This window comes from Schistocerca piceifrons, chromosome 7, assembly GCF_021461385.2.
Source record: "Schistocerca piceifrons isolate TAMUIC-IGC-003096 chromosome 7, iqSchPice1.1, whole genome shotgun sequence".
In the NCBI taxonomy this organism is placed as follows: domain Eukaryota; kingdom Metazoa; phylum Arthropoda; class Insecta; order Orthoptera; family Acrididae; genus Schistocerca; species Schistocerca piceifrons.
The window spans coordinates 88,199,904-88,211,119 of NC_060144.1; positions in this window are offsets into that span (position 1 = coordinate 88,199,904).

The following is an 11,216-nucleotide window of genomic DNA, read 5'->3' on the forward strand; positions in this document are numbered from 1 at the left end:
TACTGTATTTGATCAAAAAGTGTGCCAGAAGTGACGCGAGTTGCAACAAAGCCAGCTACAGGCAGGCAACATTGTTATGCATTGCGATGTAAAACACGGCTGACAGGCGCTGTGAATCAAAGCAGCTGGACACAGTATAGCAATAGCTGATGTTGCAGAATGTTAGTGAAAGGACGGAAGCCTTTCCTCGCTTGCCAAGTACGTGCCTTAAGCCCTGAATGAACGTAATTCGGAGCGTGTAAGTACTCAACCACTGACGTTCCAAAAGTAAAGTCACCTCGCTATCACAGCCTACACCATGAGTTTGTGATGCCCAGAGTGACATCCTGGACTGCAGGACAGGGTCTGCTGTTCGATCACGGAACAGGGCACCCTTCCCTGAGTCACCAAAGCAGCCGCCACTGGAGCAGAGAGCCGTCCGCTCCCTGGAGGGTCGCCACGGCTGCCCCTGCGGAATTGTGAGCTGCGAGCCGCCGCTGTGGCCGAGCGGTTCTAGGCGCTTCAGTCCGGAACCGCGCTGATGCTACGGTCGCAGGTTCGAATCCTGCCTCGGGCATGGCTGTGTGTGATGTCCTTAGGTTAGTTATGTTTAAGTAGTTCTAAGTTCTAGGGGACTGATGACATCAGATGTTAAGTGCCATAGTGCTCAGAGCCATTTGAACCATTGTCAGCTGAGACTCCGTGCTGACACCACGGTCGCAGCTGGAGACGTCACTGACAGTGGGATTCGAGGGACGCCACGTTCGGGCCTGCTCTTTGCGCTGTCAGCAATGCCGAACGTCTATTGTTTCGTATCAGAGGCAACTGGACCCCTCCACCAAGCTGTTCCTGATGTACTACAGCCGAAGGCCAAAATAAAGAAGTTAATTAAATAACATTACTGTATCCCTGACGTCTCTTTTCACTCTCCACGGATGGACAATCCATTATGTTTGATAAACTGAAGGAGGGAGTCGGCACAAGTCTCACCGCTGAGATCATGCTACGACCACATCGTTGATTCATAACCAAAACAAGTCCCACGTTCTCAGTCTACAACGCCGCAAGAAATGATTAAGTTTCACTCCTGACACTCAAAACAAACACAGTAGCACACTGACTACTGCTGGTGGCAGTACTGATGCCATCAGGTTTGAACACTGGTTAACTTGTATTTTTCAACACGGATTAACACTTAGCTACACATTCTAGCGTTAACATGTGCAATTACTGGAGATGGAACAAGAGTGTCCTTTCGACAAAAAGCCAACAGTTGCTTCTGGAACTTGAGCCCAGGGTAAAATTTTATGGTTGAGCGGCCTTGCCCAACCCCAAATGCCCACTGAAAGGTGCAGTTCGCTAAACCGAGCAGAGGGACTGTAAAAGCGCAGACCTCGTAGCTGTGTTTTAATTAACGTGGGGAAAATAAATTTTTGTATCCTCATATGGGGTCAGATGGAACATTTTTGGGGCTAGTTCTCACAGAAAGTGGCGCGAACGAAGCCACTGACTGATTCTCTCTCTCTCTCTCTCTCTCTCTCTCTCTCTCTCTTTGTGTGTGCGTGTGCGTGTGCGTGTGTGTGTGTGTGTGTGTGTGTGTGTGTGTGTGTGTGTGATAGTTTTCGAAGTACGGTGGTGGTATCCACCAGCTATGCCAGAAAAGAAAAAAAACACTCGGCAGCCGTGCTCCCCACGGACTTCTGTTACGACAAGCGCCGCAGAGCTACTAAGCGAAGCAGGAGAAACGAAAGACACTGAATAGTGAATGGACAGATAATTAACGTTAAAATCTCCACCAGTGCAAATGTCCTTATGTTCGTAAAATTTGGCAATTTGGTGTGTACCCCGTCAACCAGTCACGTGCACTAACACGTGCAGCAGTGGCAGGCCCAGGCCAGAATGACGCCGGTGTCCCTGGCAGCTGTCTGCAGGCTCCAGAGGCACCCTGGACCCTGGGCCGCCTCACTTAACGAGTACGTATGAGGTGAACGCGCGCGTCTTCCACTGCGTCGTCACACTCAGCAGCAGAGCGACGCACCACGGAAAAGCGTCCTGGAGGCATTTCGTAAACCTTCTGCACCAGATCTAATGCATTTTGCATACTTTATGTGACGATTAACTATTATTGATTGGTCAGTGACGGGTGACTCAGCTCCCACGCAAAAACTGAACGTCTTCTGATCGATCAGCGAAACCTTTAGAAATTTCCAGCCTAACTTATCCTGCAGCCCAGTACTTAATTTAACATTAGCATACGCCAACTTGTAAAGGAAGAGACACAAAAAATTAAAAGGAAATGTTTAAGAAGTTTCAAATTCCGTTTATACCTACTTCTACAACAAATCTACAAATTTAAACTTGCCGTCAAATTTGTTAGTTCTCATAAAATAACGAGACTAAACAAATCATTCCTCGTCATTCACATTTTATTTCCATCTCGCTACGTTAGTCTTATAGGGGAAGACTCAAATAAACGACTACAGCAGTTGAAACATAAGAACTAGGTAAAATATAGGGTGACAGTTATTGCACTATACGAAATAAAACCGTCATAACTTCCGAATGGTATGCGTTAGGACGTTCAAGCTGCGCGGTTGGCCGCGGGGCATATGGGAATTAATATGATCGGTATGGTTTGGTTCAGGGAAGAAGCCCGCGTTAATTTGGATGGGTTGGTCAATAAGCAAAATTGGCACATTTGGTGAACTCCGAATCCGCATTTCGCGATCGAGAAGTCTCTTTACCCTCAACGGGTAAATGTGTGGTGTGCACTGTGCAGTCGCGGAAAGATCGTTGCGATATTCCTTGATGGCAAAGTGACTACCGAACGGTACGTGAAGCTTTTGGAAGAGGATTTCATCCCCATTATCCAAAGTGATCCTTATTTCGACAAGATGTGGTTCATTCAAGACGGAGCTCGATACCATCGAAGCAGGAGACTGCTTAATGTCCAGGAGGAGCACTTTGGGAACCTCATTCTGGCTCTTGGGTACCCAAGGAGCACTGCCATTGGCCTCGATTGGACGCCGAATTCGGATCTGAATACATGTGACTCCTTTAAGTGGGGCTATATTAAAGACAAGGTGTACAGCAATGACCCCAAAACCATTGCTAAGCTGAAAGCAGCCATTCATGTGGTCATCCACAGTATCGATGTCAGCAGGTCATGCAGAATTTCGGTACTATTCTGCATCACATCATCGCCAATGATGACAGGCGTACCGAACACGTCATAACCTAAGTGCGAATATCTGTATTGACGTTTACATGTTGAATAAAGTCAGTGCACGCCGCAGTTTGTAACTAATTTAGTTTTTTTTTTCATACAGTTCAGTAACTGCGTTAAAAATTAAATGTCCCAATTAAATGTCCCAAACGGAAAGAAAGACGAACTAAATTGGAATACCATAAGAAGTAAACTAAAACAGGAAAGGCTAAAAGTTATTAAATGAAAACAAAAACAGCTAGTAGTTATTGAATGATAGGAAGTAACAAATAGCAAAATCATTTATGCTCAATTTTCACTCAATACGATGTTAGAAACTATGGCACACTTTGATGAACAGGAGTTGGGTATATCAGAGCTAGGAGTACCAGTCCGTTCAATTGGAAGGTAATCGATAGTAAACAGTAGCATAAGCTGATAGATTCCTAAAATAAGAAATCATCCCGTCATTTACAACTGCCAGAAATAGGGACCTTTTGTGATAAAAGATACCAAAACTCCGCTTTCGAAAAGCAGACTTAAACTACGGAATAAAATGTTCTTTGTTGTTTGCATAATTCATGACACTAGGATCAAGTGACATATCTTTTGCTTATTTAGATGACGCTGATGATGAAAAGTAAAAAGTGCCCTAAAACCTTTTAGCATAGCAACAGTTTCTCGCTTATTTCTGCTGAATTACGAGAAGGCATATCAAAATCGCAAACTTTGTGTCAGCTTAGGCCACAAAGTACTTTTTGTAAAAACAAATACGGAGTTCGTCAGAACCTGGCGACTAATTTGCTTTCAACTCTTTCAGGGGAACAACTGAAAAAGTCGAAAGCAAGTAAGTCACCAGGACGGATGGAATCGCAATTCAGTTTTACCGCGAATCTCTCACCCAGTGCTAAGTCCCAAGCGACTGAAAGAAACCGCTGGTCACTCCTGTAAATAAGAACGGACCGGCAATATTACAAACCAGTATATTAACATCGGTTTGCTACAAAATTCCTGAGGATGTTCTGAGTTGAAATACAATAAATCTACTTGAGACAGAAATATGCATGCTTTTAGCAAGTAATCGCTCGTGCGAAAATCAGATTTCCACATTCTCACGCGGTGTCCCGTGAACCATAGATGAAGGGTAGTAGGTAGGTTCCACATTCCTAGATTTCCGAAAGTCATTTGACATAGAGCCCCATCGCAGACTGTTAACAAAGGTCTTGGCAAACAGAATAGATTCCGAGATGAGTGGCTCGAAGACCTCTTAATTAAGAGAACCCAGTGTGTTGTCCTCGACGGTGAAAGGTCATACGACACGAGGTTATCGTCAGGAGGGCCCAAGGGAAGTCCGATGGGACCACTGTATTCATTAATGATCTGAGGACAGGGAGAGCAGCATTCTGCGGCTGTTGGCTGATGATGTTGTAGTGTACAGGAAGGTGTAATCATTGAGGTTACAAACCGACGTAGATCAAATTACTAGTTGGTGTGACGAATGGCAGCCAGTTCTAAATGTAGAAAAATGTAAGTTAATCCTGATGAGTAGAAAAACAAAACCATAATATAGGAATGCAGCATTCAATGCTACTGCTTGACACAGTCACGTCAATAATATACCTAGATGTAACGTTGCAAAGCGGTATTTAATGGGACGAGCATATAAGGTTTGTAGTGTGGAAGGCGAATGTTGGACTTCAGTTTATTGTGTGAACTGTGGGAAACTGTGATTCATCTGTAAATGAGACGGCATGCCAGACACTAGTGCGACCCATTCTTGAGTACTGCTCGAGTATCTGTGAACCGCACCAGGTCGGATTACAGCAATTCAGAGGCGGGCTACTTGTTTTGTTACCGGGAGCTTCTAGCAATATGCAAGTGTTACGGAGACCGTTTGGGAACTCAAATCGGAATCCCTGGATGCAAGGCGACGTTCCTTCCGAGAATCACCATTGAGAAAATTTAGGGAACCGGCATTTGGATGTGCCTGCAGAATTATTCTACTGCGGCATCTGATGTAAGGACGACGAAGATAAGATAAGAGAAATTAGGGCTCGTACGGAGCTATAGAGATATTCGTTTTTTCCTCGCTTTATTTGCCAGCCGAAGTCTGCCCCCGTTAGTTGAATGATCAGCGCGGAGGAATGCCACGCCAAGGGGCCCGGGTTCGATTCCCGGCTGGGCAGGAGATTTTTCTCCGTTCAGGGACTGGGTGTTGTGTTGTGCTTATCACCATTTCATCCCCATCTCCAAAACGGAAGTCGCCCAATGTGGCGTCGAATGTAATAAGTACTTGCCCTCGGCGGCCGAAGTTCCCCGAATAGGGGACTCCCGGCCCACAATGACGTACGCTCATTTCCATGCCAGTCGAACAGGAAATGAAATGAGTGGTTATGATACAGGGTACCCTCCACCATGCACCGTACTTTCGCTTTGAGGAGTATATATGTAGATGCAAAAAAGTTGATTTTTTCTGCAGTCATGATACATTAATGTTGAGGTTAACATGAATCTTCGATATCGCATAAAACTAGTTTCTATTCATGTAGCTTCTACCAAAAAACAGATTCCACATCATAATTTTGACGCTATGTTCCATTATGAATTCCCTTTCATGGAGCAGATGAAAATATGCCGTTGAGTGTAGCACTCTTTCTTGTTATGCCATATTTTCTGATTTCCCTGAGTAGCAGGTGGTTATAATTAAAGTGACTGTGTTCTGAGTGTTGCAGTGCAGGCTATATACATCGCAGGATGCTGAAACATTGTAGACATCTTCATAGACCTGTGCACTCGCAGAATATGCTGAAAAAATAACAGTTCTACTTTCTGCCACCAGGTGAAAACATGGCGCAGTTAAGTCAGAATGTCTAATGTGTCCTGTTTTTACGTCAGTACGCAGTTTGTCGCTAGGCAACGCGCATCGGTTTCTTTTGTGAGCTGTTGGTGTGAAGAGCAAGGAAAGATGAAGTTTTCCGTACGAAAGGCGATGGCCGTGCACTGTTTGTAAAGCTGTTTTCTCAGAACGGCGGAAATAGCAGCGCTGCATTGCGGGAACATCGCCGACAGAAATAGCAGCAGAGAGGTCATATGTCAATAAATGGACTAAAGAATATCATCAAGAAATTTGATAAAAAACGTGAACTTGGTGGAGCATCGCAGAGAGTTTGGCGGGCCATTCCCATGGCAACTGTTGATGAAGTTGCTGTAGCTATAGCCGACCGTGCAGCGCATGTGTCAAACCCTGGAGCCCGTGATCCAGCTGCGTCACGGGAATTATTCCTACTCTGATTGACAGTTCAAAAGATCTTGTAGCGCATTTTACACTGGTATCCCTTCCAGATTCAGGATATGCACCAAGTGAAGCTCCAAGATGGGCTGTAAGCCAGTTACTTGACCGTTCGTTTTTTGGCACGCATGCATATGGATGATATGTGTCCGGGGAATGTTCTTAGGACGAACGGACGAGGCACACTTTACTCTGCGCGGTGCTGCGAATGTACAGAACTGTCGCATATGGCGCTCTACTCTGCCACGTGTTTAACGGGAACATCCATTGCACTTATCACCGTGTGGTGTCGTTTCACAAGTTCCTTCATACTCGGTCCGTTTCTCTTCGAGGAGATGATACACCGCAGGCCTGTTAAGCGTACAATGACATCTGCACGTTATGAGGACCTCCTTCTGCAACACATCATTCCAATTTTACAAGAAGGCAACTGTGACCACACCACTATTTAACGCAAGATGGGGCCATACTACACGTCGCTTGCCAGGGAATTTCACGATGTGTGGCTTTTGAGGTGACGCGGCCTAAAATCATATGACTTCTGGTTGTGGGAATATCTGAAATATAGTGTCCATCAGGGAAATATCCGGACTCTTCCTAATCTGAAGGATAGCATAATATGACATATCGCTGTGATTACATCGGATACGCTGCGAGCAACTGCCGACCGCGCCGTGTTACGGACGCAGCCTGTTACTGAGTCGGAAGACCATTGTGAACACATGTCACTTGAGACCGTATCCTTATAAATGAGCCAGAACCACAGTTATCACACGTTCGATTGTTCCTTCGCCTTTTCTTGCAACTACACTCCATTCCGACTGATTGCTAGACCACACTTTCACCTGATGGCAGAAACTGAAACTGTAATTTTTTCAAATACTCTGCAAGCCCATCGGTTAACCAACATACCTACTATGTTTCAGCGTCCTGCGATGTATCCAACACATACTGTAGCACTCGGAACCCCGACAGTTTGGTTATAACTACCTGGTATCTCACGCAAAGCCGTCGTTTTTGGAACATTCCCAACTGTTGAAAATGCACACTGGAGTTTTCATTCATTACAATATGCTCCCAGCATAAGTCCCGGCGCACTATAGGTATAGGCTGCCGAGGCTGAGGGAGGAACCACCTAGCGTCACTCAGTGGACGTTCAGTTATGGTATTGGCGTACAAATTCCGTCCTTCATAGTCGATGAACAGCAGTCACCATGGTGTATGAACAAGGCGAATGATGTGGAAGCCCATACGTAGCAACAGTCGCTGATCGGTCGTTGAGGAGACACTGTTGGTTAGCTGTAGGCTCAACTGGATTGTCAGTTGCTCATTAATAGCATGTCTGTTCTGCAGTACACATCTCCGCACCGCAACCATCGTTCATCCGTGTCGTCTATGACCCGTGGTGCGCTACATTTTCCTCAACGTCAGTTTCGAATTGAGCCACTTTGTCGTGCACAGTATAATAATTTAACCACGGCGAACAGTTTACAAACTTCGCCGTTTCGGAAATGCTTCCTCTCTTGGTCCGAAAGATAATGATAATGCCCTTTTCGACGTCAGATAAATAGCTCCGTTATGAATGCACTCTCTCCACCGCCGACACACTTTATTTAACCTCCCCTGCTAGTCTTCGCACATCCACATTTAGAATTGGATAATGGTAAGACATCAGCTGGCATAATTTTTATTAAAAATGAAACTCCTCTAGCTGTACTTAAGATTTCATACTTATTTGGCTGCCAGTGGTGTCGTATGCCGTCTGCGGGTGGTTACTGCGCGTTGATGTTGAACACAGGCGGTGGTCTCATTAATGTGACTGGACATTGTGCAACGGTCTAGGGTAGAATAATGCAATTTCACGAAATAAACTCGTCTTGACAACTATTTCCCTTCTCCAAGTTTGGAGTTTAAAATAAACGCTTCCGAATGTAGAGCTTCTAAGGTTACACCTAAGAGTCGTCAAGGGTATTTTCTATGGTGTTTCGGCAGGCATTTCCAATGTCGTTTCAGCAATGAGTAGCTGGAATCAGCTCAAACAAGTACTGCTCATCATGCAACGCGCAGTGTCCGACAGAAAGCGTCGGTTCGCTTCCCGTTACCAGCAAAAACCATAATTTCACGTGCGCATTCGAAATTAGTCTAGTACGATATTTGCTTTATGAATATGTATTATCAGGAACATCACAACACAAAGAATAACCACAACTAAATAATAATATCTCCTTAGACTAACCTGAGAGCGCCGTATCGAATGGTCACGTAAAATTCAGGTTCAGAGCTCATTTCCTTTTAATGGGCAACAAACTGACGCTTACCGTCGAGACTGAGCGCCACATGATAGACGTGATGACCGCTATTTGTTTGGACTGACTCCAATACACATTTCAAAAAGCCGGCCGTGGTGGCCGAGCGGTTCTAGGCGCTCAGTCCGGAACCGCGCGACTGCTACGGTTGCAGGTTCGAATCCTGCCTCGGGCATGTCCTTAGGTTAGTTAGGTTTAAGTTCTAGGGGACTGATGACCACAGCTGTTAAGTCCCATAGTGCTCAGAGCCATTTGAACCATTTGAACCATTGCAAAAACGAAATTGCAAATGTCTGCTGAAACACCAGAGAAAATACCCCTCACGATTCTTAGGAGAGATACCCTGTGTATAACAATATTAATATTTTAGATGTACGAATATCCGCTAACAGGTGACATACAACGTTAGCTATTATCGAGGCAGTCGTACCTGTTGACGACGAATAACACTAACCGCACTTACTGATACCTAAAAACGCTTGAAGCCATCGTAACCCATGTACAACCGACTTACTTCATGGTCTGCGTATCTGGCCAGTGGCGGAGGCTGCGGTGTGGGTCAGACAGCTGCACGCGCTGCGCCCTCGCAAGCAACGTTCGCCTGTGCCGGCGTTGGTGCCACCTGCCAAACCAGCGCGCGCCTGTCCAGCCACGCCCCTCTGTCACGTCAGACGAGGGCTAACGGCAGCGGACCAGTTAATAATTCTTTCCTCTTGATCCCAGCTATACACACTTCAGCCGTATCCCTTGTAAAGCATCCTGTGCATGACAGTCATTTTGGGTATTATTTCTTCAACTATTCATGAGCAAGTGCAGTTGTTAGTAATGTCAGATTATGAGTGATCTGGATATATGAACTCCCTGAGGCTCCATGGTTCTTCTGTTAGTTAAAGAAAAACTAGAGATTCAACCCACTTTTCTTTCTTTCCACTCGGAATATTTGTGTCATCACTCTCGCACACTATTATTTCAATGCACGCATCATTTTCTCGGGGAAGAACCATAATGTTAATGGCATTCCAAAGCTTGTCATAACCATCACTTATCTGTAATTATCACATAATCTGGAACTGCTTAAAATACGTGTGTATGTCCTCATCTATGTAACTAAAGCTACTACAGCTTCAGTGTTCAATACTGACTGGCCAAACTTATACAACAAACATTTTAGTTGTACGAAGTCGTGGTCTCCTGACCTTCATTGCTTACATATTCCGCCCTTACAATCATATTCTGCCCATCAAGACGATTCATTCGAACCCAAAGTCGATAATGCCGGCCGCGGTAGCCGAGCGGTTCTAGGCGCCTCAGTCCGGAACGGCGCCACTGCTATGGTCGCAGGTTTGAATCCTGCCACCAGCATCGGCATGTCCTTAGGTTAGTTAGGTTTAAGTAGTTTTAAGTTCTATGGGACTGATGACTTCAGATGTTAAGTCCCATAGTGCTCAGAGCCATTTCAACCATTTTTGAACCAAACTCAATAAAATAAAGTCAATATTGTATGAATTCATGTAAACTATATGCAAATAACTAATAAATCGCAAGTGCGCACCGTGGTTGAAATGCTCGAGGCTGGCGTACACACATATATTCCAGACACGACGCTCACAGGAGCTTTTAGTTCGAGAGAGGCAACCGCACGCCAGGAGGCCAGTCCCAACCCATCTACGTCGGCTGGTGACCGCCCGTAGAGCAGACAGCGTTTGCTCGAGTGAAAGGACGACCCCGTGTTCGGCTTAAACGCAAATTCCGCTACATTGTGTGGGAGCGCCAGCCTTCGCATTCTTTACACGTAGCACGCAGTTTCAGAGATTTTCACAGGGAGACAGCAAACGCCAAACGCTCATACTACAGATTTGCGGATTGGTCACCTTAAACGAAACGTCATTTTCCCGTTTTAGAAGAGCAATGCTGATTGGCAGACGATACTTCTGACGCCTTGAGCTGAAGGAGTAATGGAAGAGACCGAAAGATATACCCCTTCAGGTCTGGCGTGAAGAGGGGCTGTTCCGATGACGCTCTTGGAGCGAGAACACGAAACGAGAGCCTGCGCGCTCGTACATGTAGTCAAAGAGTGAGGAACAAGTCTCTCCTCAGTACTTCACAGGGAGAGCACCTCTGTCGAGAGCGAATCGAAGTGCTACTCTATATCGGATCCTTGCGATTAAGCGTCTTCACTGTGTTGGCTGTCACACTTACTGTGCGGTGTGAACGGACAGAGTTATAGTTAAACGCCTGCGAGCGAATTTTGAGTGGCATCGCGGTGGACTGGTTTTCTGACCGGTGTACCACGCCAATAGTTAGACTAGGGGCGAATAGGAGTCCTTGACTTGACCAAGATGTAGGGAGAGTTTGATTGGCAAAGGTCAATCCAGATAGAACGCGAGTTATCTTATTTGTCAGCAGCGAGCGGTGCAGACAGCAGTCATCGCAGCTT